The sequence below is a fragment of the Terrapene carolina genome, unplaced genomic scaffold, assembly GCF_002925995.2.
Source record: "Terrapene carolina triunguis isolate 2854851 unplaced genomic scaffold, T_m_triunguis-2.0 Scaffold42, whole genome shotgun sequence".
In the NCBI taxonomy this organism is placed as follows: Eukaryota; Metazoa; Chordata; order Testudines; family Emydidae; genus Terrapene; species Terrapene triunguis.
Window position 1 is genome coordinate 56,853,318 of NW_020664393.1, and position 25,860 is coordinate 56,879,177.

The following is a 25,860-nucleotide window of genomic DNA, read 5'->3' on the forward strand; positions in this document are numbered from 1 at the left end:
CAACTGCTGAACACAGGCACAGGTTTCTCCTGGTATTCTCTATCATACACACACACAGAATATAAATTTGTGTGTGAGAGACAGAGATTCTCATCAATGTGCATGGGAACCAAATGCTACAAGGAAACTTATCTTATTTTCCCATTTACCCATCCCCTTGCCTACACGGCACACCTATACTGTACATTCTTTCCCACCTTCACTCTTTACTTCCCTGAGTCACTGGTATGGAAATGATTCATTGCATGGTGCATTTGTGTCTCTCTCACGATGTAGGCATTAATATATCAGTAGCTTTAGAAATATTTGATCGGGTGAACATTTAAAGCTAACAGAGCAGAATGTGAATAAACATATGACTGAAAGTAATGAGTGAAGAGTGAGAACTGAACCTCAGCAAAGGCATAAAAATGCACTGTGGCACCTTTAAAAGTCTCTCTCTCTCTCTCTCTCTCCACCTGTACAGTAATCAGAAGCTAAATTCATATTCATAAATACATCATTATATAATATGCAGTGAATTCATTAAAGTGAAATGACAGGCTCTTGTAGGAGCTGAGATGAGAAATGAGAATTACTAATGAGTTAAAGTTTTTAATTCAGTAAGATCTAGGAGGACTCTGGCCATACCAGTGTTGTGGCATAGTATCAGTAGGACTTCAGGCTGTGAAATGCTAACATGCTAGCATTTCAAAGGGCAGGCAAAGAGTTTGGTTAAAATTGCTTGTATAATAGACCAGCTCTTCCATCTTTTGACTCTCAAATTAACAATCAAATTAATAACATGATGTTTCGTTTTGCATTCCGTTCTGTCCTGCAGGGCAGAGCTTAAGTGCACTGCTTAGCAATGGAATCCATCTGGTGTAATCGTTTTATACTGTCATGCACAGTAGGTGAGAAAAGTGTAATTTTTTCAATGTTTTAGTGGTTTATTGCACTGTTTGGAATAAGGGTTTTGAGGTTGCATAAAACCCTTTTAGCCTTTGGATTTCATTGAGATGACCAGAGCTGAACATTAAAGACAGTATAGTACAGTGATGTTTATTTTTGTATACTTACTACAAGTAGTTGTGTATGTCAGTAAGAAAACAGTATATATTAATCCATGCTGCAATAACTTTCCTCAAATCTATCTACATCCCTCGTCTTGATTCTTATTTCTACTAGAGCCCTGTCAGGGCCAGCCCTAGACCAAGTGGCGCCCTAGGTGAGGAGCATCTTCGGTGCCCCATGCATTTGTTAAACTTTTGAATACCTTATTTTTTATTGCTTTTGTATCCCATTTCACGACTTTGATACGTGATTTGCATGCATTATTTATCCTGTCATATAAGACGATAAATTTGCACACAAGGATCTGTAAATCTATTTATTCGTGCCATATTTAAGCATATAAAATTCATTTCCTCTAGGCTTATAGAAACTTTTTAATTTTAAGAATAACTGAAATGTACTAACATCCAGAAATTGAATGGTGCACCAACATTGGGTGGACCAGTCTTAAATATAGTTACAGTAGGTGATAGCCTTAGAATGTTAACCCTCGTCCTGTAGTTCAAATGGTCACTTTTCTCGCCTTTGCCTTTGCATAGTGTCAGAGAGATCCAAAGACTGGCCACTGGCATTTTCAAGCGATACAATAGCAAATGATGTCAGTCTCTTGTCAACCATCATCGATTGAACATATGTTTAAATTTGCCTGATCTTCAAAAAGAATTGCTCTCACCACTTGCAACTTGACCTGCAGCGTGAGTAGAATACTCAAAACTATCCAAATATTAGGAAAAGTGTCCTTCAAGTTCATCAGTTCATTCACGATGCAGAACTGGAGTGGAGAGTGCTTCTCATGTTGCAAAATGTGATGGATGTTGTCCAAATCGCCATAGACGTCTTTATTGTTGACGTCCGAACAGTCCCCACGAGTCAGTGTCCGGTGAAGGTGTCCATACAATTGTTCAAGAGTGTTTTCCTGTATGTCGGCCGCTTACTAAGATCACACAAAAAAAACAACAGATCTTTTTGTGATGCTTCATTAAAGGTCTAGAAAACATGACCTATGAGGGTAGATTGAAAAAAATTGGGTTTGTTTAGTCTGGAGAAGAGAAGACTGAGAGGACATAATAACAGTTTTCAAGTACATAAAAGATTGTTACAAGGAGGATGTAAATTGTTCTCGTTAACTGCTGAGCATAGGACAAGAAGCAATGGGCTTAAATTGCAGCAAGGGCGGTTTAGGTTGGACATTAGGAAAAACTTCCTAACTGTCAGGGTAGTTAAGCATTGGAATTAATTGCCTAGGGAGGTTGTGGCATCTCCATCTTTGGAGCAAGTTAAACAAACATCTGTCAGGGATGGTCAAGATAATACTTAGTCCGGCCATGAGGACAGGGGACTGAACTAGATGACCTCCCAAGGTCCCTTCCAGTCTTATGATTCTGTGATTCTGTGAACCTTGTAAATTACTCTCATGTCTTTTTCCTGGTTAATAAATCTTTAGTTTATTATAGAATTGGCTACAAGCATTGTCTTTGGTGAGAGATCTAGGGTGCACTTGACCTAGGGTGAGTGACTGGTCCTTTGGGACTAGGAGTAACTGAAATATTGTTGGGGATTTTTGGTGTCAGAGACCATCTATCACAAAGGCAAGCTTGCTTAGATGGCATGATAGACTGGAGTGCCCAAGGAAACTGTCGGATGCCATGTTAAGGCTATTATAGAGCTTGAGGAGTTCACAATTGATTTTGGTTGGTCAAATCTAAATATAGAACATACAACCAGTTTGGGGTTTGTGCCCTGGATTGTAACAGTCTGCCCTAAGGTTGGTACTCATATTTGTGAGCCATTCCAGACAGAATGACCCCCTTGTTCACCTCTGTAGAGCTCTGAAAATCTGTGGATAGCCACTTTATATCTGTGGATCATGTCTGTGTATCACGGATCGGATGAGGATACAAATTTTGTATCCGCACTGGGCTCTACACATGTGAATGTGGGTACAGGCAGGAAGAACAGCCATTCCCCAGCTTTCATAGCAACAAAATCCCAGTTGCAAGAATTCTTATAGAAAAGCAAACAAACATAATGAACCATAGCCACATTCACAGCACAGTCAGCCGCTCCAAAAGCCACTGCCACTTGAGATGGTTGATTTACTCTGATATCTGGAAGGAAGCAACAGGCTGGTGAGACATGTTCTCAAGCACTAAGCCAGTTTGTTGCATATTCCCAATACTAGACAAGCTTGTTGAACATCTGATGTCCACAGGAGTTCACGTTCCATCTGGGGTTCCATTTTATAATGAACAATGGCCACATACATACAAACATCACTCTTATTGATGGGGATGTATCCCTAGCAATGGTCTGGGATGTCTGAATGTTTGCAATCCATGTTGCCTTACATGAAACATGGTCAAATTGAAATTTGGTAGATTCAGAATCTCTGAAAATTCCCTAACGCTGATAGCCATTACATTCTGCGACCGAAAGCTCCCCTGTTTTCACACCTTACACATAATTGTAATAATCTTTGGTGCAAAATAGGCCTTGTGAAGTATCCTTTAAAAACGAACACACTGATCTTTAAAGTGGGATTCCACAGGGATCTGTTCTGGGTCCGGCGTTGTTTAACATTTTTATTAATGACCTGGCTGTAGGTACAGAGAACATACTGATAAAGTTTTCAGATGACATAAAGTTGAGGGGAGGAGGGTTGCCAATACTTGGGAGGATAGAGCTAAAATTCAGACGGATCTTGATAAATTGGAGAACTGGGCTAGAGACGACAACAATGAAATTCAACCAAGACAAAGGTAAGGTGCTACACTTAGGGAAGAAAAACCAAATGCACAAATACAGAATGGGAGAAAATGGGCTTGGCAGCAGCACTGCTGAGAAGGATCTGGGAGTTCTGGTGGATCACAACCTCAACATGAGTCAGCCAAGTGATGCTGTTGCAAACAAAGCAAATGCTATTTTAGGTTGCATTAACAGAGGCATAGCATGCAAGTTACGGGAGATGAGAGTACCACGCTACTCAGAGCTGGTTAGGCCTCAACTGGAGTACTGTGTCCAATTTTGGGCACCAATGTATAGAAAGGATGTAGAGAAACTGGTGAGGTGAGTGACAAAGATGATCACAGGGATGGAATGCAAACCACCTGAGCAAAGGTTGAAGGAACTGGGTATGTGTAGTTTGGAAAAGAGGGAATTAAGGGGGGATATGATAGTGGTCTTCAGATACTTGAAATGCAGTCATAAAAAAGATGGAGAAAAGTTGTTCTATCTTGCCACAGAGGGCAGGACAAGAGGCAATGGGTTCAAACTACAGCATAGCAGATTTAGATTACATCTCAGAAAAAACTTCTTAACTGTAAGAACAGTAGGACAATGGAACAGACACCCCAGGAGGTTGTGGAAGCTTTTTCACTGGAGGTTTTCAGAAGGAAGATCTGTCTTGGATGGTTTAGACACAACAAATCCTGCATCCTGGCAGGGGGTTAAACTAGATGACCTTTGCAGTCCCTTTTAACCCTATGATTCTAATATTCTTGTGTAATGTATATACAAAATGCATACTGAGTTATGAACATAAATTGAAATCATGACTGCAGTTTGTTTACCAGACACGTCTGGGGAGTGGGTAAGCTGGTTTCTCAAAGACAAAGGACAAGCCAACACCCCTAGCCAGGTGTCATCAAAGTTGATTGGCAATCACTTGACAAGTGGCCATTCTTTGGCAAGGTTGGGTGCAGGAACAGATCAATCTGCATTTTAGCAAACAACAACACAGAACCTCTTTCACCACAAGACTTCATGTCTTCTTCCATACAGATGGAATGAACTTTATCTAGGGGTAACCCTCAGGAAAATGCATTTCAAAGCATGACTGGACTATAAAAGTGAGGGGCAAAAACACCCCAATTCATCTCTCTTTCACTTAAAAAGGTAAAGAAACCAGCCCCTTGACTCTGGGGAGTGATCCTGACCTGAGAATTCATTTAGCCATATTGCAGGGTACATGTAGTGAGGAATTTACTTTGAACCAAGCCTAGTTTGTTAAAATGCTTTCCAGCAGGTAAATCTTATCTTTATTTCTCTTGTAACCGTTTCTGACTTTAATACCTAATACTTTTATTCGCTTAAAATCTATCTCTTTATAGTTAAATAAACTTGTTTTATTTTTTAATCTAAACTAATCCAGTGTTGTTTCAATTGAGCTGTTTGACAACTCCACTTAAAGTAGCAAACTATTGAATATTGACACTTTACAAGATCAATGAACCTTTAATATCTGAACTGGCCAGGAGAGGACTGGATAGTGCAGAACACACATTTCTGGGGAAACTGAGGGCTGGGAGAGTGTGGAGTCACCTTAACAGGCTGGTGGGGACTAGCGGAAGTCTGTGGTGTTGCAGGCAGGTTCCTGAATCCAAAGCGTGGAACTAGGGCTGTCTAATACATAGACATTAAGTGCATACTTGTGGGCATCCCAGGCAGAGAGCCACAGAGGCAAGGCATTGTAAGACACTCCAGGTTACAGGTTTTAATGGTGACCTAACTCTTTGCCGGTCTGGATTGCACCCCAGAACTTCACACATACCTACTATTCCCAGCTCTTTTCCAGAGGAGGAAGCCATGCTGCCTGCAATGAAACGTGATCTAGGGTTTAAAGCACATGACAGGGACTTAAATATATGGATTCTCTTCCTATCTCTCCTACAGATTTGCTATGCAGCCTAGTGCAAATCACTTGTAATCTGAGCTTTCCCATCTGTAAAATAGGCCTAGCACTTTCCTACCTCAATAGGATGTGAGGCTTAATGAATGGTTGAAAAGCACTTTTAGAGCCCCTAATGGATGATGTACAGAAGTGAAAAATATGATGATATTATGACACCAAGGATTCCTTCTGTGGAACTCCATCCCTTGGTATCCTCTACAGGCTCATAGTTGCCATCTTTAGAACTCGGGCTTTTCTGTATGATTCAATAAATCGGTGACTGGTTTTGCATCTTCTTTGTTATCTGCTCTTCATCTGAATTCATCTCCCCTTTCTTTGCTCTTTGGCTGGTTACATCTGGGCCAGTCCCAGTTTGTTTACACTTTGACATTCTCGGCCCCACGCCGCCATCATCTCGGAGGAGATGCTGACTTTAAACAAGAAACATAAATCATTAGCAATAAAGCAGTGAGGAGAAATTAAATTTGAGTTCATATGTGCAACTAGCCTGTATTTAATTAAAAGAATTAAAACCTAAAGGACCTGCATCTAATTCAGAGCTGTCAGTCACTAGCTAATTATATAGGACTTAATGGCATTATTTACTGAAGTGGTCAATAAAAAGTACCATGGCAACCCTTGCACTACATGGTCTGATATCTCAGTGTGCACCTTTCTGAAGAAATGCAGGCTCAGAATGTTTAATACGCAGCTGTTTATTTCATCAGTGGCTTCAGGGAAAGGCAGGATTTACCTTCTCCATCATTAATCCTCTGCCTATCAACATAAATCTCTTCTAGGCTATGATGGCTGCATTTTGTTTTGGGTTTTTTTTTGTTTTGTTTTTTTGGTAACTAGGTCCCAGGGGATGATGCAGGGGCTGTAATGGGTAAAAAGGGGGTTGAATTGTGTATGATGAAGCAATCATAAAGCTGTCAGGTGTTCAGTCTCTACTGAAAGACATCTCCACAGCATCTTAGCCAGTGGTTCTAACTATGGGGCATAACTTGAGCTGGTAGGAACGTTTCAAGTTTTTGGTGAAAAATCAACCTGAAAAACCAAAATATGTTTCCTCCAGAATGCCGCTGCGGTGCCTCGTGAGAACTGTAGTCCAGGTGCCTCAAGCTCCCATTCTCCTCTACAGGTCGGGTTCCCAGGTGAGGATTTCTCATTGCATTTCTCATGATGCACCATGGTCTCCCTTCTTGGTGAGGGGAGTGAAGCATCATGGGAATCCCTGGCTGTGGAAAATGTATAAAAGGAAATACTTTTTCACACAGTTATCCCATGAAACTCATTGCCACAAGGTGTCATGAGGCTAAGAGCTTAGCAGGATTCAACAAAACATTTGGACATTTATGTATTGAGGTCATAAATTGAGGACATCCAGAATTACAAAAGGCTTAGAAAACAAAACCAAAAACTCCCCTAGAGTTTTGGAAGGAAGAGAGATCCTTTATGCCTCAGGGCATAAGCCAACCTCTGAGTAATGGATGTAAGGAAGAAACTCTCCCCGTGTTCTGGTTATTATTGCCTACCTCCTGCAGTGTTTGCACCTTTCTCTGTAGCATCTGGCCACTGTTGGAGACAGAGTACTAGACCTGATGACTCATTAGTCTGATCCATCATGGCAATTAACATGTGTAAAGACTGAGTGTAATATCTGTCATGTGGCTGCCATCCATTCCTCATTAGCATTCTGCCAAGTGACATTTCTGTCACCTTGCTCTTAGGCAATGGAGTGCAAATGGCAGCAAAGCCGGTGGTGGAAGTGCCTTCTTTCTCTGGATAAGAGCTTTTTGCCTCATTTTTTCTTATCTGTAAAACGCGGGGTTGTAATACTCGCCTACCCGCCTCCTAAGGAGTCATTAGTTAATATTTGTAAAATACTCTGGAGATAAGTACTAAGCATTGCTATCACGTTAACTCGTATAATGTTAGCTCCTTTTGTTAACAGATATAACTAAGGCTGTGAGTTTGTCACAGAGGTCATGGAAGTCACAGATTCCATGACTTTCGTGACTTCTGCAGCGGCCAGCTTGCCTGGCCCTGGGGCCGCTTGAGCAGAACCCTGGGCCAGTCGTGCCGGCCGCTGCTGGGGCAGTCTCAGGCCACCGTGTCCCCCTCCCCCAGCAGCAGCAGGAGTTTGGGTGTGGGAGGAGGTTGGGCCACAGGACGGGGTGAGGGTTCTGGGCAGCGCTTACCTCGTGGGGGGGGTCCCTGAAAGCTGCGACATCCCTCAGCTCCTAGGCGGAGGAGCCAGAGGGCTCTGCATGCTGCCTCCGCCTGCAGGCACCACCCCTGCAGCTCCCATTGGCTACGGTTCCCGGCCAATGGGAGCAGCAGAGCCGGTGCTCAGGGCTGAGGCAGTACATAGAGCTACCTGGCCACGCCTTTGCCTAGGAGCAGAGGGAGGGGGATGTTGCTGTTTTCAAGGAGGTGCAGAGCCTGCCAGCCCTGCCAGCCCCCCTGCCCCAGCACCAATAGGGTTCCCATGCCATATGCCACCGCCTGCCCCCCAGCACCTGCGGCGCTCCCAGGGCATCCCCCCCCCCCCACACACACACACAGATTTAGTCAGGGGTATATAGAAAAAAACATGGACAAGGTCACAGGCTGTGAATTTTTTTTACTGACCATGACCTGTCCATGATTTTTACTAAAAATACCCGTAACTAAAATGTAGCCTTAGTTATAACTAATTCTAGTCAGAAAATGGGGTGCTTTTCTGCAATAAGTTAAAACTTTTCATTAAAACACTGCAAAGCATGTTTTTGGCTGAAAAGTGAAAAATGTTGGCTTTCACGTTTCCAGTTTTTTTTATTGAAAACTCCAAGCATTCCACGAAAAGGAAACACTATTTTCACAACAAATTTTATTTAGGTGAAACCCAATTTTCTCTCAAGAAACAGTTCCTGTGGAAAATGTTCAACCAGCCCTAATAATATCAGTAAAGATCAGTTATAAGCTGCAGTAGTCCCTAAAGCAGACACATTCAGTAGCATGGCATCCCAAATCTCACTGGAACCTTTGGGTGGTAGCATAATATAAATGTTTGATTATTATTAATTATTATTATTATTTATTAATATAGTGTAAGTAAACTTATCAAAAGATGCATTTAGTAACACTGTAATCAAAATAAAATGTTAACTCATTTTACAAGACGTATAAATCATCACAATGGGATATTTTTTGTACAGGGTGCACTAACTGTCACTGACCTAAAACAGAATTGCAGTGGAATTCTTGTATGTTCATAGGTGAACAGCAATAACAAATCAGTTGGATGTTGGTTTGCATCTATGAATTATGAAGTTCCCTTTTTATTACATATTGCAAGGACTTCATCGGGGTCTATAAATCTAGATTTTAGGGAACCTGATATAAACTTTTCCCTTCCAGTTTGTTTGCTGTTGCCAAGAGTCTGTCATCTATAAAGATTAATATAGTACGATAATAGAATACAATAGACGTTTATAACAGATCATGCCATAAAAATATATACAGACATCAACTTGGGTTGTATACAAGAAGAATAAATCAACAAAGTAAATGTACACTAACCAAACAGCTGATTGGAAAGATAAGCTATTAATTCGGACTTCAAAGAGTGAGAGGCAATCAGTTTCTTATGCAAGTGGTGGTCACTTCTATAAACACAGGATCCTTAGGATTCATGAAACAATGGAACAGAAATCCTTTTCTTTGAGGACTGTCAGTAGTAATAGGTGATGCTCCAAAAGTACCTTTAGGAATTTAAATATCTTTAAAAATCTGGCCCACTCTTCAGTCTTAGCTTAACTGTGCTTCCACTGAAGTTAGTGGTAAAACTCTGGTTGATTTCAGTGGAAACAGAATTAGGTCAATGCCGAGCATTTCTGAAAATCCCAAGTTTAGAGTTTTGGTTCAGTTCAACCGCCAAGGGTCTGGATGCTTCCAAACCTCATGAATCTGGAAAAATGAGCTGGAAGGTGCATGAGAATAAACTGTCTTTCTTCCTTCATTTCTCTTTCTGTTTTAATCATGCTAAGAAAGTATCACAGTACAACTTGCAACCCCTTCAAATAGCAAGAGTATCCTAGAGGATGAAACAAGATCAAATTGATGATCAATACAGTATTTTGTCATAAGAAAATTATGAAAGTGGTGTCAGAAAATATTCAGTTGGAATAATGAAATACTAAAAAAGAAAATAAAAACAATAACCCTTAGCATAAAGTTCAATATCTATATAAGAAGTAGAAGAAAAACAAGCTGTTAAGTGAGTAAAACACTTTGCAACAGAGCTAAGAAATGAGAGCATTTCACCCATATGCAACCAGCAACAGGGAAGCCTGCAGAGACATTTTTTAGTCTGGGGTCAAATTTCCAAAATCTGTCATTGAGCCAAAAGGTATTGACCTAGAGCAGGGGTAGGCAACCTATGGCACGCGTGCCAAAGGCGGCATGCAAGCTGATTTTCAGTGGCACACACACTGCCCGGGTCCTGGCCACCGGTCCGGGGACCTCTGCATTTTAATTTAATTTTAAATGAAGCTTCTTAAACATTTTTAAAACCTTATTTACTTTACATACAACAATAGTTTAGTTATATATTATAGACTTATAGAAAGAGACCTTCTAAAAACGTTAACACATATTACTGGCATGCGAAACCTTAAATTAGAGTGAATAAATGAAGACTTAGCCCACCACTTCTGAAAGGTTGCTGACTCCTGACTTAGAGTCTCCCCAGGAGCAGTTCAGTGATTGGGTCCCAGGTGTCTGAGCGATCATTAGCTACTGTTTCTACTGAGAAGTATGGAATATCTGAGAAGGCATATCAGAGCAAAGTGGCTATCTAATAAATAGAGCAACCACAGTATCTAACGACTAGTTTAGACTGGCACAGCTTTAATCACAGAGGACATCATGGCAGGTTCTGCTCTTAGTCTCTCCTGTGTTCTAGGACATTTTGCTTGCCATATGGATTTTTTTAAAATGTGTGAATGTTAGTAGCTCCTGACCAATCTACAGAGAGGGAGAAATCCTGTCTCCATTGAAGTAAATGGCAAAATGTGCATTGACTTTAATGGGGCTAGGATTTCAACCAAAAAGCTCCAATTTCAGTCCATTTTAAGTGGGTGGGTTTGTGTCTTCTAGTAAACAAGGTGCGAATTAGAAATCATCTGTTTTGCCCAGAATGGGCTTCTGCTATTTCCTGTTTCCAGCTGGGTCTGCAATCCCACAACAGCCTTCCGTTTAAAAAGTCATTCAAGTTCTGATCTGAGCCAGAACCTGGAAGGTCAGAAGTGTGCAGTTATAGGGGAAACATTCTTAACTAGACCTGCTCAAACATTGAAAAAGTTCTGTTCAGATTTGGTTTGGATGTAGGTTCAGATCAATTAGTCTTTTATCTGAACTGGTTCTCCTTTCTCTCACTATAAAGAGCATGGTGTACTAGATATGGTAAGCCACTCCAAAATACACCGCTACCTCGATATAACACGACCCAATATAACACGAATTCGGATATAATGTGGTAAAACAGTGCTCCGGGGGGGAGGGGGAGGAGAGGAAGCTGCGCACTCCGGTGGATCAAAGCAAGTTCGATATAACGCGGTTTCACCTATAACGCAGTAAGATTTTTTGGCTCCCGAGGACAGCGTTATATCGAGGTAGAGGTGTATATGCATTAACTCTCCTTGTGTATGTCTTAACTGGAAGCAGGTTACATGAAATCAGTATGTGCTGCTACCAAAAGCCAGCGCTAAGTCTTCAGGACAGAGGTGAGTCCTGGTGAGAAACTTAACTGCTAAATTCTGGGTAAGATGAAGTCTTAAATGATGTGGTGGTTGAGGCGTCATCTTCTTATACATGATTATACTTTTCCCACAGCAATAAGTGGTCAAGAGAAGTGGCCTCCTTCTCTTTGTTAGAGACAAACATTATGGATGCAAGATATTCAGAGTTTTGGAACCTCTCATTTTCCTAATGCTGTGCTGTGAATAGTTTGAAAATGCTAATTATCACATGATTAAAAAAGTGTTCATCTGAATGATGTGATTTTCAAAATCCAGCTTTTGTAAAGTCGTCTTTTCAGATGCTTCAGCCTATTAGGCACCGTATGCCAATGGAACACAGCCAGGTACTATACTGCTAAGCAAACTATAATGATTAAAACGCCATTTACTAAACAAAGCTTGAAGCTCTTTATATAATACCATTAGGATCACATACATGCTGAAGTACCAATTCATAGCGTGGTAGGATAATGAGCAATCTAAGGCACACATTTAAGTGTAGATAATGAGGCTCCTATTTATTCACGTCATTAGCAGTATAAAGGCCCTAAATCATCTCTGTTGCCATTCATCCCATAATATACATCCCATCACTTTCTTTAAAAAAAAAAAAAAACACACACACCTTGGTCAAGGTTCACTATAATTATTGTGCAAAAGCCTTAGATATTGTTTCCAACATATCAGGTTTACTTTCCTGAAGGAAAATGAGCTTGGACATCCTAATGAGTAATGTATCAACTACGCAAGTTTATTCACTGTTGAGCCAGCTCATCTTACTGTGAAAATAATGGGGCTGCTGACTGACCTTGTGTTTGAGTTCATGGGCAGGAAGCTTCTTTTAAAGCGCATTTGACTTTCAACCAGAAACTATATCAACAGTTAGCTTTAGACAAAATGAAGGAATTGAAATAAACCTCTGCATGGGCAAGTATGTCTTAATATTCCCTCTGGGATACAATCCTGCAGCAATAATCATTTACTTCAGATGTAGCTTTCGAGATGAGGATTTTTAGAATTCTGGAGTGTATTATCAAACTGTTGCAAAGTTATGTGGCTCTGGCTATCTTTAGGCTCATTTTTCAACACCTATAATTGACAGCACTCATCACAAAGAGTTAATTAAGGAAATGATCGCTTTACAGCTTCCTGACATTGGGCTCCATCTTGAGTGGTCCCGTTAAAGATCTTAAATCTTCCCTAAACTGTTCTAAGACGCCTGATGCAGACAAAAAACCCACTTGATGATACTTGAAAAAAATAAAAAGATCTGTATGCAAATCTGGAAGCAAGGAACTAATAAGCAGACTATAAATGCCCAGAAAAAAAAAAGAGGCAGTTCTTGACCTGGCTCTGACACTGATTCCCTTTGTGGCCCAGGGTAAATCACTTAATATCTCTGCCTCAATTTCCCCATATGTAAAACAGGGATAATAATTAACTTATCTCACAATAATGTTGTAAGGCTAAACTCGTTAATGTCTGTAAAGTGTTCTGAAGTGCTCTATAAGTGATACTTAGAGAGGAAGGATGGTCTTGTGGTTACAGCACAAGCCTCGGAGCAAGGAAGTCGCGGTTCTTTTCCTGGCTTTGTCGTAGGAGCCTTATGTGACATTGGATGAGTGGTGTAAGGGCCAAATCTTTGGAGGTTTGGGCCATATTTTGAGACTTAGGGTATGTCTACAGTGCAATCACACGGTGTGACTTCAGCTCGTGCAGACATACCTAAAAGTTAAAACAAATACTGGCTGGAAGATTGGGGGACAGCTTTTCCATCCGTGTTAGAAATCAAGTAGAGCAATATACTTACACTTGAATGGGAAAAATTGAGTTTGTGTCTGCATTGCCTCTGGGGCAGGAAAGGTAGAGGTCATTGCACTTAAAAGCCTGGAACCATGAAACAAATAGATTGAATCGTGTACAAGTTTCAGATTCTAGGATCCAGACAACAAAACTGGAGGAAGGGCGCCGCTGAGGTGGCAGGCACTTGTAGATTCTGTTCCAGTCATGTGGAAAGAGCTGTTAAAATGCTATAATAAAATAATAATGATCATATTGTTTCACTCATGTTAAGATCCATTCCTGCTGAGGGCCCTAGACTTTCATCAAACCCCAGGCTCTCAAACACTATGTATCAAATTCCAGGATAGACTCCCTTGCCTGAAAAATGTAGTTTGAAGACACTCTCAGGGCCAACCTGCTATTTAATAAATCTTTTCTGTACCTCTCTTCCCAAAGACAATACTCTGTTAGGTAAATTGGCCCTTTAAAATCCAATTTTTTTTATCACCATTCGTGCGGCTTACTTGCCATATAGCATGTTATTCAAGTTAGTTCTTTGCACTCTATGCACCTTTCATCTAAAGACTTCAAAGCTCATAACAAACATCAATTATTAAGCTTCACAATACCTCTGTGAGATACAATAGGAAAGCAGGATTACTTCACTTTAGCGGATGGGTACTTGAAACAAAGAGACACGGGCCCTGGAGCTAAGAGTGTACTTGAAGTAACACTAGCCACCGAATGCATGGCTTCCATCTGTCAGGGTCTACTGTTTGGTTCAATGGCTTTCAGCACCCCCACTATAAAAATAGTTCCAGAGCCCTTGAAGCAAGGTTGAGTGAGGTGCTCAGGATCACACAGCAGGTCAGTGGCTGAGTGGACAATAGAATCAATGAATCCTTGCTCCTAGGTCCTTGCTCTAGCCACAAGACGACATTAATTGTGTCAAGAATTTTGGAATGGATCTACCTATTAAAAATGCCATTGATGTTTTTTAATAAAATTGGTTGAAATTTGTTCGCCAAAAGTTTTTGGACAAAATATGACTTTTTGAAGAAAACTAAAATTTTGTAGAATTTTTTCATCTTGAATTGAATTCAATTTGGTTGAATTTTCTAGTTTAAAAACAAAAACAAATAAAACAAAAACCCACCAACCACAACAGAAACTGAAAACCAAAATTTGTGGTAAAATTTTTTGAATTTTGTTTTTTGAAAACTAAATATGTTCAGGGTTTTTGTTTTTCTTGTTAAAACCAAAAATATTTTGTAGGGATTTGTTTTGGGTTTTTTTACTTTTTCTTTTTACAATTTCTTCCCAAAATCAAATTGACCAGCTCAGATTTGCTTCTTCTTCTAATTGTCAGTTTTGTTTTGCTTTTGGTCAGCTTTTCCTTCAGGTATTCTTCACCTCTCACAAGGTGGTCTTGGTTTAGGAAAATACAAGGAAATGGTTACATCCAAATATAATCTGTCTTCATTGAATTTGAAAAGAACTACATGAAAATATTTTGGGCCAGATTCTCAGCTGGTGTCCATAGATACAGCTTTATTGACTTTAATGGATGTAGGCTGATTTCCCCAGCTGAGATTCAGGTGTAGCTACATATAGACTACATCTACAATATAGGTGTTACGGTGGCACAGCTACAGGGCTGCAGCTGGGCCAGTGTAGCACCATAGCGTAGCCGCTTCCTATAGTGATGGTAGGGATTTTCCATCTCTGTAGTTAATCCATCTCTCCAAGAGGTGGTGCCTAGCTTGATAGAAGAATTCATCTGTCAATCTAGCAGTATCTGCCCTGGGAGTTAAGTCATCTTACCTGCATTGCTTAGGAGTGTGAATTTGTCACACCCCTGAGCAATGTAGCTAAGTTGACCTAATTTTAAGTGTAGACCTGTCCATGTACTGCTGTACCTGGTTTCAGGCCATTTAGAACATATTTTGTAATAAAATAAAACCAAACAAAATAAACACTTTGGTTGTCAGAGTCCAGATTGCTAAAACAGCCCATTTTTAGATAGATGAGCCTTTGAAAGAACCTTAAAGCCCTTTCCTCCACCTACCCAATAAAGAACATCACTGATATTTTCAACTTTATTTTTAAAGGGGAAAAATATAGGGCCTGATTCTACAGTGCTTTACACCTTGTGTAGGCACTCACATCTGTGTAAATGCTACAAAATCAGTGTGGGAGCAATTCACACCCACTTTACACAAGGATAAGTGGCTACACAAGGGAGTGGAGAATCAGGCCCATAATTTTATTCTGATCCTTGTGTCTTGTATGACAAGTTTCAACCAAAAGCAGTTTGTCACACTGTCTGGAGTGGCTCACAACTATGTGCGCCAATCTCAGGTCAAACTGTCAGAAAACAGGGCGGCACCCCAAACTGGTGCTATGTTCTATAATTAGATTTCTCCAAGCCAGTGACAAATGGACCACTAGACCAGTATTACCATGGAGTCACAGACTGTCCCCTTTGGCTCTCCAGCCTATCTTGCCACCAAGACAAACTGGACTTTGTGATAAAAGATTATATAAACCAAAAATCACATCACATTAGGTTACTCCCAATTCCAAAGGACCAGTCACTTATCCCAAATCAATTGGTACTCTGGATTTTACACCAAAACAATGCTGGTAGCCAATTCTCTGGTAAACTAACTAAAGATTTATTCGCTAAAAAAAGAGAAATGAGAGTTATTGAGAGGTTAAAGCAGAAATGGAGAGCAATGAGAAAAAGGCAACCATACAGGTGGGCAGACATGGAGTTCAAACTTTCTGTGGAAAGAGACAGGGAGACAGCAAAATGACTTGAGGATGAGGGTGACATGGTCAGAATGGCAGGGAGAGGAATATTATTTTAGATTTTAAATGTTGTATTAAAGAGGGGAAAGGGAAGAATCCAGGGAGCTGGAGAGGAACTAGTTGAATAGGACAAATGAGAGGCAACCATGGCGCAATTCAGAGGTTTTCCATTGGAGGGAGAGGGGCTGGGGTAGATTTTAGAAATGTTATCAAAGGAGAAGTGACAAGGGGTGATATCCTGGCCCCAGTGAAATCAATGGCAAAAATTCCATTGACTTCTATGGGGCCAGGATTTCACCCATAATTCTTCAGGCAGAGGAGAGAAGGAAAGAAGGGAGGATTCAGGTAACCCCAAAGACATGAGGCTGAGTGATGAGGGGATAGTGGAGTCTACCATAACGGAGACTGGATAGTGGCAGAAGAGAGACTAGGGAGAAATATGAGAGGTTTGCATTTTTGCCATGTGACTTTCAGGAATTGGATGGAAAGAGGAGAGAAGCAAGCTGGGAAGATAAAAAGCAGAATAGTTTTGCAAGTTAACCTTCGCCACCCTGCCGTACCTAGCAACAGAGTGTAAAAAAAGAAGCAGAGATTAAAACCCCTGATTGAATCTCTAAAATGCAAACTCTGCGTTCAGATGTGGATTCTGTTCATACTCCATTCATACGAACTATTATAATAATTCCTATTTTGCATTATTAGCATGCTTCTTATCTAGTCCTTTATGAGTCTCTGTAAGATTTAACAGCTCAGCTTGCCTTTCTTTTTCTTAGAAAAAAAATATGATATTTCCCCCTAAAGTTTTCTTCAAAAGTGTCCTACCAAGAAGAAAATTGGGCTAGCCTCTGGGATCTGTTTGGGTGGGGAAGGGAACTATCAGTAAAAATCTAACTGGAAAGATGTCTTCTGAGAACCATTATGTATGGGGTCACAGAAAGACTGTCTGAATGTACAACTCTTCCCCCCTCTAAAGAATAACAGGTTTTAAAGAAGGACAAGGGAAAAGGAAGCAGAGTTTAAACAAACATGCATTAGAGCACTGAAAGCCTTTCAAGTCTGTTCAGAATCTTCCTACCAGCCACAGCATTTTAAATTTCAGAATCAATCGTCAGCCTTAAAAAAAAAAAAATAGGTGCTCTGTTTGGTGCCCAGAATTATTACGGTTATTGATTGTGGGCATCATGCTCATCTCTGCACATGTTATGGCAGCCATGAATCCTGCCGCAAGGAACTTGTAGAGACATGTGGCTTAAACATATGCTTAAAGTTAAGCACCTGCTTAAAACATTGCTCATGAGGACTTACATGTGCTTAAATGCTTTGCTGAATTGTGGCCTCAGGAATTACTCTTTTGGTATGTATTCTAACTTCACTCTCATTTTAATTATCTTCCTAGATGTCTGATGAAAGACCTTCAGCACTAACTATAACTACTTAGCTATAGTAAGAAAATTTAATAACCAGGTATCCGTGTGGTTTTAATCCTAGCTTGCTGTTTTACAGACATTATGTGATTATCCCTCTTCTGCCATTACAAGAGCACGTGTGGGCCACAGATAGAGCTAAAATTTACCTTAAAGAAACACTCTTATTCTGGCTGCAGCTATACTTATAAAATTCCCTCTCTACGGATCAATATTTCCATTTTACAATTAAGATAGTGTAGAAATATTTCCCCCTATTAACTTGCTCATTCCAGTTACATGGCTCCTAATTTTTGCTACTAGTTTTAAGTTATAACTGCTATTTTTATATCCTTTTCTTCTTATCTGCTATTGTCTAACGGAGACTCTATTATACACTGGCATGATCAGATTCCAAGCAACTTCTTTAATCTGAGTTGATTTCAATTCCTTTTGTTCCACACCATGATATATTGTTTGTTATGTCTATGTGCTGCAGAACTTCCTACTATTGAGTGCTTCAAAGCCTGACATCTTCCTTCTATGTTTAAAAAAATAATCCCATCTACCCATGTCTCTGACTCCACTTGATTTCTCCTCTCACTTACACTGATGTAAAATTGTAAGTGGGAACAGAATCAAGTCCTTTCTTTTCTCCCCAGGGCAGAAATATTAATCACTGTAGACTCCGAATGTATTCTTTCCTGATGAGTAAATCTGCTTATCACCATCTTCAGATATTCCCAGCATTCACTGACTATACCTCTGCTGACATCTTATTCCTTGATCCTCATGCCATCTTGGTTACTCTGCTTCTCTTTTTTATGATCTTCCTAAATTCCTGTTCTGTACACGTCTTGAGATTTAGGATACTGTGACTTGGCTCCTTTTGGAGCCTGATTCTGATCTCACTGATGTCAGTTTAAATCAGGAATAACTCCCCTGAAGTCAGTGGAGTCATTTGAGTGTAAATCCAATGTGAGATCGGAATCAGGTTCTTTTTGTCTGCAAGAAGCGGAAGAACCATATCAGCTCCATCCCTTGTCAACTCAGATCTTCACTGGTTTTCTAGCCACCTCAGAATACAATTCCAGTATCCTTTCTAGTTTTCAAAACTTGCCGTAAGGCTTCCCTGACCTACCTCTGACCTAATACCTACCACTGTCCTACTTACTCTCTTTGCTTCTCTAATCTTGGCCTTCTCTCTGCCTCCCCCGAGCTAGAAATTGCTTGTTCTTTTCGCTCATATTGTCCTGCTGAGTCAACAGTGTGCCCTTGTTGCCAAGAAGGCTAACGGCATTTTGGGCTGTATAAGTAGGAGCATTGCCACCAGAGCGAGGGACATGATCATCCCCCTCTGTTCGGCATCAGTGAGGCCTCATCTGGAGTATTGCGTCCAGTTTTGGGCCCCACACTACAAGAAGGATGTGGAAAAATTGGAAAGAGTCCAGCAGAGGGCAACAAAAATGATTAGGGGGCTGGAGCACATGACTTATGAGGAGAGGGTGAGGGAACTGGGATTATTTAGTCTGCAGAAGAGAAGAATGAGGTGGGATTTGCTGGCTGCTTTCAACTACCTGAAAGGGGGTTCCAAAAAGGGTGGATCTAGACTGTTCTCAGTGGTGGCAGATGACAGAACAAGGAGTAATGGTCTCAAGTTTCAGTGTGGGAGGTTTAGGTTGGATATTAGGGGGAAAAAATTCACTAGGAGGGTGGTGAAGGACTGGAATGGGTTACCTAGGGAGGTGGTGGAATCTCCTTCCTTAGAGGTTTTTAAGATCAGGCTTGACAAAGCCCTGGGTGGGATGATTTAGTTGGTGTTGGTCCTGCTTTGGGCAGGGGGTTGGACTAGTTGGCCTCCTGGGATCCCTTCCAACCCTGATATTCTATTATTCTAACTCTTCCCCTCCCACTCTTCAGCCACTTACATTATTCACTCTAGCTTGAGAATGATGTTAACTATTACCCACCTTCCTATTCTCCCATTGCTAAATCTCTCCCTTTTTCTCTCTCTCTGAAATTAGTCAGTAACAACATTTACTTGCTTCTTACCTGCTTTTAAATCCCAACTTTCTTCTTTCATGCTACTTAATCTTCATAGTTTGTTTTCTGTTGTCCTTTTGGCTCCATTTATGAGATGATTAACACTCCAGAGCCAACTGTATCAAGGGACTTGTTTACATCATACTGTTTCTCTCACTTCCAGTTTGTAGTGTAGATGAAAATTTATGCTTGTTTTATAACTTGGCTAAGACCTTATAGCAGGGTGCTGGTGCAAAAGCATCTAATTAGCCCCTGCCCGGTCAGCTCCAATCAAGGGAAGCAGATTGGGGCTGATGGAAAAGGCCTGATGCCGGCCTGAGGATTGGCAACACCTGCTGGCCTGACAAGCCCAGGGCTATAAAGGCTGGGAGGGAGCCAGAAGGCTAGGACCCAGCAAGGGAGAAGCCAGCCAGGGAGGGAGCTGTCCTAGCTGAAGGCTGACTCTGCCTGTAAAGCTTGTATATAGATGGACACGGGTGGTGGGACAACCTTAAGTAAATTAAGGCCTGGTCTACACTACGACTTTAATTCGGATTTAGCTGCGTTAATCCGAATTAACCCTTCACCCGTCCACACTACAGAGCCAGTTAATTCGAATTAAAGGGCACTTAAAATCGATTTCTGTACTCCACCTCGACGAGCGGAGTAGCGCCTAAATCGATTTTGTTAATTCGAATTAGGGTTAGTGTGGCCGCACACCACCGAATTACTGTGGTTAAATTAATGGGGTAGTGTGGCCGCACACCACCGAATTAATGTGGTTAAAAACCGAATTAATGTGCTTAGTGTGGCCGCGCACAATCGAATTTATACAACCTGTTTCCCAAATTCGAATTATCTAAATTCGGATTAATCCCGTAGTGTAGACATACCCAAAGACACAGGTGTTGCACAACCCTGAAGCCTCTCTGAGCCTTATTGTGGAGAGCAGGCAGGCCCCAGGAAGAGGGGCAGGTCATGAACCCTGTTACAGGCCTTAATCAACTTGTACTAAAACTGAGCACCACAGACTTCCATGGTGCCTGACATTTTAATTCTTTTCAAAAGGACATTTTTTATGCATTTTTATTTGCCCTGATCAAAACAACCACAATCATTGTATTCTACAAGCAGCCTTATAGAGAGCTTTTTCCATACAGCACTTCCTTCGCTTAGAACAGGACTTCTCAAACTTCTTTACATAATGTAATTCTAGTACAGAAACCTGTGTCATGGGCCATCTGCCCTCCCACTGAAAATCATATAAGAAATAGCACAGGCCACCACTTAACCCATGTAAGAGCATTTCACGCCCCGGTTGGCACTACCATAATTGCTTACATGAAAAAGTAATATTAGGGAAGCTTTTAATATACATTTAGCTGCTTTTTAATGACATTTAGCAGCTGGAAATCAGGAGAGAGAGCCACCTTCGTGTGACCAGGCAGCAAGGGAAGGTGATCAGTGGAGCACAGTTTAAGAACCTCTGGCATAGAGCACCATAGAGCAAAAGGTTCCCAAATCCAATTTCTGGAGATGCTTCTGTAGCGAGAAGTAGTGCTGTGAAAATGCCATTAGGTATGGAGGATTAGAAATAATTATTAAAAGAAATTAGTTAAAGGAGTAACAATTTTTTTGTAAACTTTTTTTTAAAGAAAGCAGTGAATAGAGGAGCTATTCGTTAGCCACATCAGACACTCCAATATGATTGTATGTGTTGCTGGAATAATGGTATTTCATGGATCGCTGAATGAACTTAGAGTCATCTCATGTCTGACTGTGCAGTGGAGGCATTCACTTATCCAAGCACAAGGAACAATTCTGTTTAAATAAGACATAGTTTCTTGAGGCCGGATGTTTATTACTATTTCTAAGGCCTGATCCTGCGTTGTTGTGTTGTTGTTGTTATATGTATTATCATAGTAGCTAGGAGCGCTGGTCATAGACCAGGACTCCACTGTGCTAGGTGCTGTACAGACACAGAGCAAAGAGATGATCCCTGCCCCAAAGAGCTTACGATCTCAGGGTCTGTCTACAGTGGAGCTGGAGGTGTAATTTCCAGCTCGGGTAGACATACCTGCACTAGCTTTGATTGAGCTAGCATGCTGAAAATAGAAGTGTTGACGTGGCAGTGAGTGGTGGGGCAGGTTAGCCCCCTGAGTACAATCCCATTTGAAACCCTAAATACATACTTGGGCAGTTAGCCCATTCCAATACTTGTGCTGCCATGGCTACATTGCTATTTTTACCCACTAGCTTGATCAGAGCTAGCATGGGTGTGTCTACCTGAGTAGGAATTTACAGCTCCATTGTAGACATGTTTTATACTTAGGGTAAGAGACAACAGATGGACATAGACAGATGCGGGAGTACGAGGAAACAATGGGACAATATTGTCTAAACAGCCAAGACAGATGGAGGAACGGGTAGAACATAAAAGCAGAGTGAACAATGTGATGGTGGCAAATCTCATTTTAGTTCCACAATCTTAGGAGGGGATCAGCTAAAGGGGAAGGGAACAGAGTGAGGGGGAAGGGCAGGAGAGTGTGACAGGGTGTTCACCCCATACCACCCTTGGAAGCATTAATGAGGCTGAGGGGGTGGGGGGCAATTAACATGCTAGGCCACACCTGAGGGGTAAGCAATCCCTGATTGGGAATAGAGCCCAGCTGAGAAGGAACAGGCAGAGCCATGATAAAGCCACAAAGTTGGCAGCAGGAGGGGGCTGAAGTCACCCTCTAGCTGTAGAGTGGAAGAGGAGGAAACCAGGGGAAGAACTGAAGCCCTGGGGTCCTGGCCCTAAAAGAAAGGTGTACCCAGAGGAGGCTGGAGAAAGCCTGACAGAGGTATAGAGTCTGATAGAGGTGAAGTAGGAGCAGCCTCCCAAGGAAACAGTAGAAAGATGTGGGACAGTGCAGACCTTGGGTGCTGGTTGTAGGGTCTCTGGGCTGGAACCTGGAGTAGTGGGTAGGCCCAGGTTCCCCTATCAGCCACTGGGGAAGTGGCACAGACCAGGCAAAGGAGCAGAAGACTGCCTAGGACAGTCATCCAGTGGGACTTGGATTGCCTGGAAGGGGACAACACCCAGTGACCTAGACAGAGGACCAAGCCATGAAGGGAGAGTACCCTGACTCTCAGAGAGAGACTGCAGAGTGTGCAATGAGCGGCAGACCTGGAGGAGCTAATCCCCAGAGCAGCCAGGAGGAGGGTGAGTGGAATCCTGTTACAGGGAGGAAAAGGTAGAAGGGGCAGGTATGGAGTGAAGCTGGGGACTTGAAGCAAACATGCTATGAACACAGGGCAGAGAAAGTCAGAACAATTTATAGTTTAGGCTGGAATGTCCAGAAGTCCCTGCTTTGGCTGCTTCTGGTTCAACCAGCTGGAGCCAATGGCTGGCTGCTCTTTGCAGTTCTCCCCCAAGGCCACATGGCAGGTCAGGGAGAGGGGAGGCAGCACCTGGGTCCTAGTGCCTCCACAGTGGGTGGGGCGTCTCCTCTGCATAGTGCTGGGAGGAGGGGGGTGTACCTGGCTGGGCCCCATTTTACCCCCCTCACCCCAGTGCAGCAGTCCCTGTGTTGGTGGGACTCAATGTGGGTGCTGGGTTCCAGCCATGTGGTATAACATACACAGTTGGGTCTACATTGACATTAAATTGTTGGAGGGGAGAGAGAATTCTGAGGTGATTTGGTGGGAATTGGAGAGTTTAGTATCGATTTTTGGAGTTTTTGAACTCTTGTGTGAATACTGCTTGGAAATCCACTGCACTGTAATCTTAACTCCAACACTGGGTTCCTTTCTGCCTTGGCCAACACACTTATCTATTATATAGGTGGGGAAATTGAGGCTATAATACCTACCTGCTCTGTGTCATAGGGATGATGGGACTAATGTTTGTAGGGCAGTATATAGTAATAAATATTAGAGAGAAGGCTGTCCTTGAAAAGATCATGTAAAACAAAAGGCAGTAAGCACAATCAGGGTTAAATGGTAAGAGCAAAGCTGCTAAAAGCAGAAGAGGAGCTTCCTCTTCTCTCCCTGGCTTGGGCAAGCAGCGTTCTGTTTCAATTGACTTTAACCACTGAGGATGATAGAGATTAGCCTGTGGGTAGCAAAAAGAACAGAGCTAACAAAATGATGAGGAAGAGACACTTAACATGGGAAACAGCAAGGGGGTGGATGAGAGAGTGGGTGTGAATGACAGAACAAGGGGGGGGGAAAGAGCTGCTGCTTTTCAGAGAGAGACAATAAATAATGATAGTACAGAGGAGAAACCAGCAGAGAAACAAGAAAATGGTATAAAGATGGATAGAATGGATCAAACATGAAAGCAGAGGAAAAGGGAATAAAGAAATGGATAAGGAGAATAAGCAAAAGAAAATGTACACAAAGTTTAGATGATTGGATGTTCTATATGCTTTTTTTTTAAAAGCACTTCTCTGGAGATGTTTTACATCTCTGTAGGAAAGAACAGATAAGAATGGAATCTAGAGACTCCTGCACAGAATCCTCAGGACAAAAATAAGCAAATGATTTTAAGCCTGAAAGTTCAGCTGCAGAAATTAACTTTTCCCAAAAATTCTGCTGGTGGAGAAGTGGGGATTGCAGTGGTGATAATCAGCTATGCCAGGGACTCAAGCCATGTATATTTCATTGCATGTCTCCAGCCCACTGCCTGTGGTAGGCTTGCAAAGAGGAATAGGAGAGGAGAGGCACAGAACAAAACACTTATTAATAGAAAATAAATATGTACCTCCACATTCTATCATTTCTGCTCCTGAGGCTTGACAAGAGCTGTTTCCGTAAACAACTTTATTTCACTGTTGCTCTTTCCTGGAAAGAATGCTAGATTTCTACTGCAGGTCTCTTAAATGGAGGAATTAACCACACTGCCTCTGTTCCTGTTGTCTGCTTACTGAGACCCTTTCAACTAGCCAGAGTTGAGCTGGATTGGGGCCTAATGGCAACTATTCTGAGGGAATGATTGATTGCCTGCCAGATCCACTGTCTCTGGATCAAGCTGGGAAGAGGGGAAAAACTATTATTTTCTCATCAGGTAAACAGCTTGATTGAAAATAGGGGGAAACAATCCAAACTAAACTAAAGCTTTCGAGTTTCACGGAGAAAAACTAGTCTTTCCTCCCAACTTTTGCCAAGCTGCAGTCACACTGTTCCTCTCAATTATCCTCTTACGTCTGTCTGTTTCCGAGAGGTTCTGAGCATCTGCAATTCTCATGGACAATGGAAAGAACTGAGGAAGTGGAGACAGAGAGAGATGGCTTCCTCTCGCAGCTGGGGAATTCTGAAACTATTTAGAAGATGGGAGGGGGAACAGTATCGTTAAATCATGCATATACCCTCTGTATCACACACATACAGACAGCACCTCACATGAGCGAGGGTTCCCCCATGTAATGAAGGAACTGTAAAATAAAGATGAATAGCCCTTGGATGTGCAGTATCAGGGGGTAGCCGTGTGAGTCTGTATCTACAAAAACAACAAGGAATGGAGGATTTTGCTTCAGGGGTCCCTGAACAAACAAAAAAGGGGATGGCAAGAAATTCCCATTCCTTGCCAAGAAAGTTTCCTGAGAGGTTCCTTCCCAGGAAATGGAAAAAGGGAAAGAAAATAAGCAAGTAAACTCCTTACAAAGCTCCCACCCTGTGCTGTCAAAATATTTCCATGAAAACTGCTTAGTGAAATAGGGTATTTCTTTTGACCTCCATGTTTTCTATGTTTGAAATCATCCTCCCTTCAGGGACATGCAGAGAAATGTACCACACTAGGAAAGCGAGTGCGGGTTCTCTTCAGTGGTGCCTGTGCCTTGTTGATGGCTGATTAGTAGTGCAAGTGTATGGTAGACTGAACAGTTTAAACTGTACCTCACATTCCACCGGAGGGAAACAGTCTCCCACTCACAAAACAAGATTACCCTCATGTCATTGCAGTTAAGCAACAGCAAGTTACCACAGTCTCATTGTCTGAGTATGAATGTCTATGTCGGACTCAAATTCTCCAGACCTGAAAAGCTGAGGGTCAATGTACTAAAAAGGGATGCGTTAAGAATACTAAGCTACCACGCTAGCAAGGCCTAGGTACTTACAACTGTGTTGCTATTTCTATTGCTATGAACTCTTTTACTAGGGATTTGAATGCTGAAATGCATGTCAAAAATCAGTAACGTTGCTTGCTAATCTATAAGCTGAAAGAAAGCTCACAGTAGTTTGGGTTTTTTTGGGGGGAGGATTAGATTAATCCATTATATGAAACCAAACACCTAGATACTGATTGTTGGCTTAGATGGGGAAAATAAGGCAACAGACCGTTGTATGC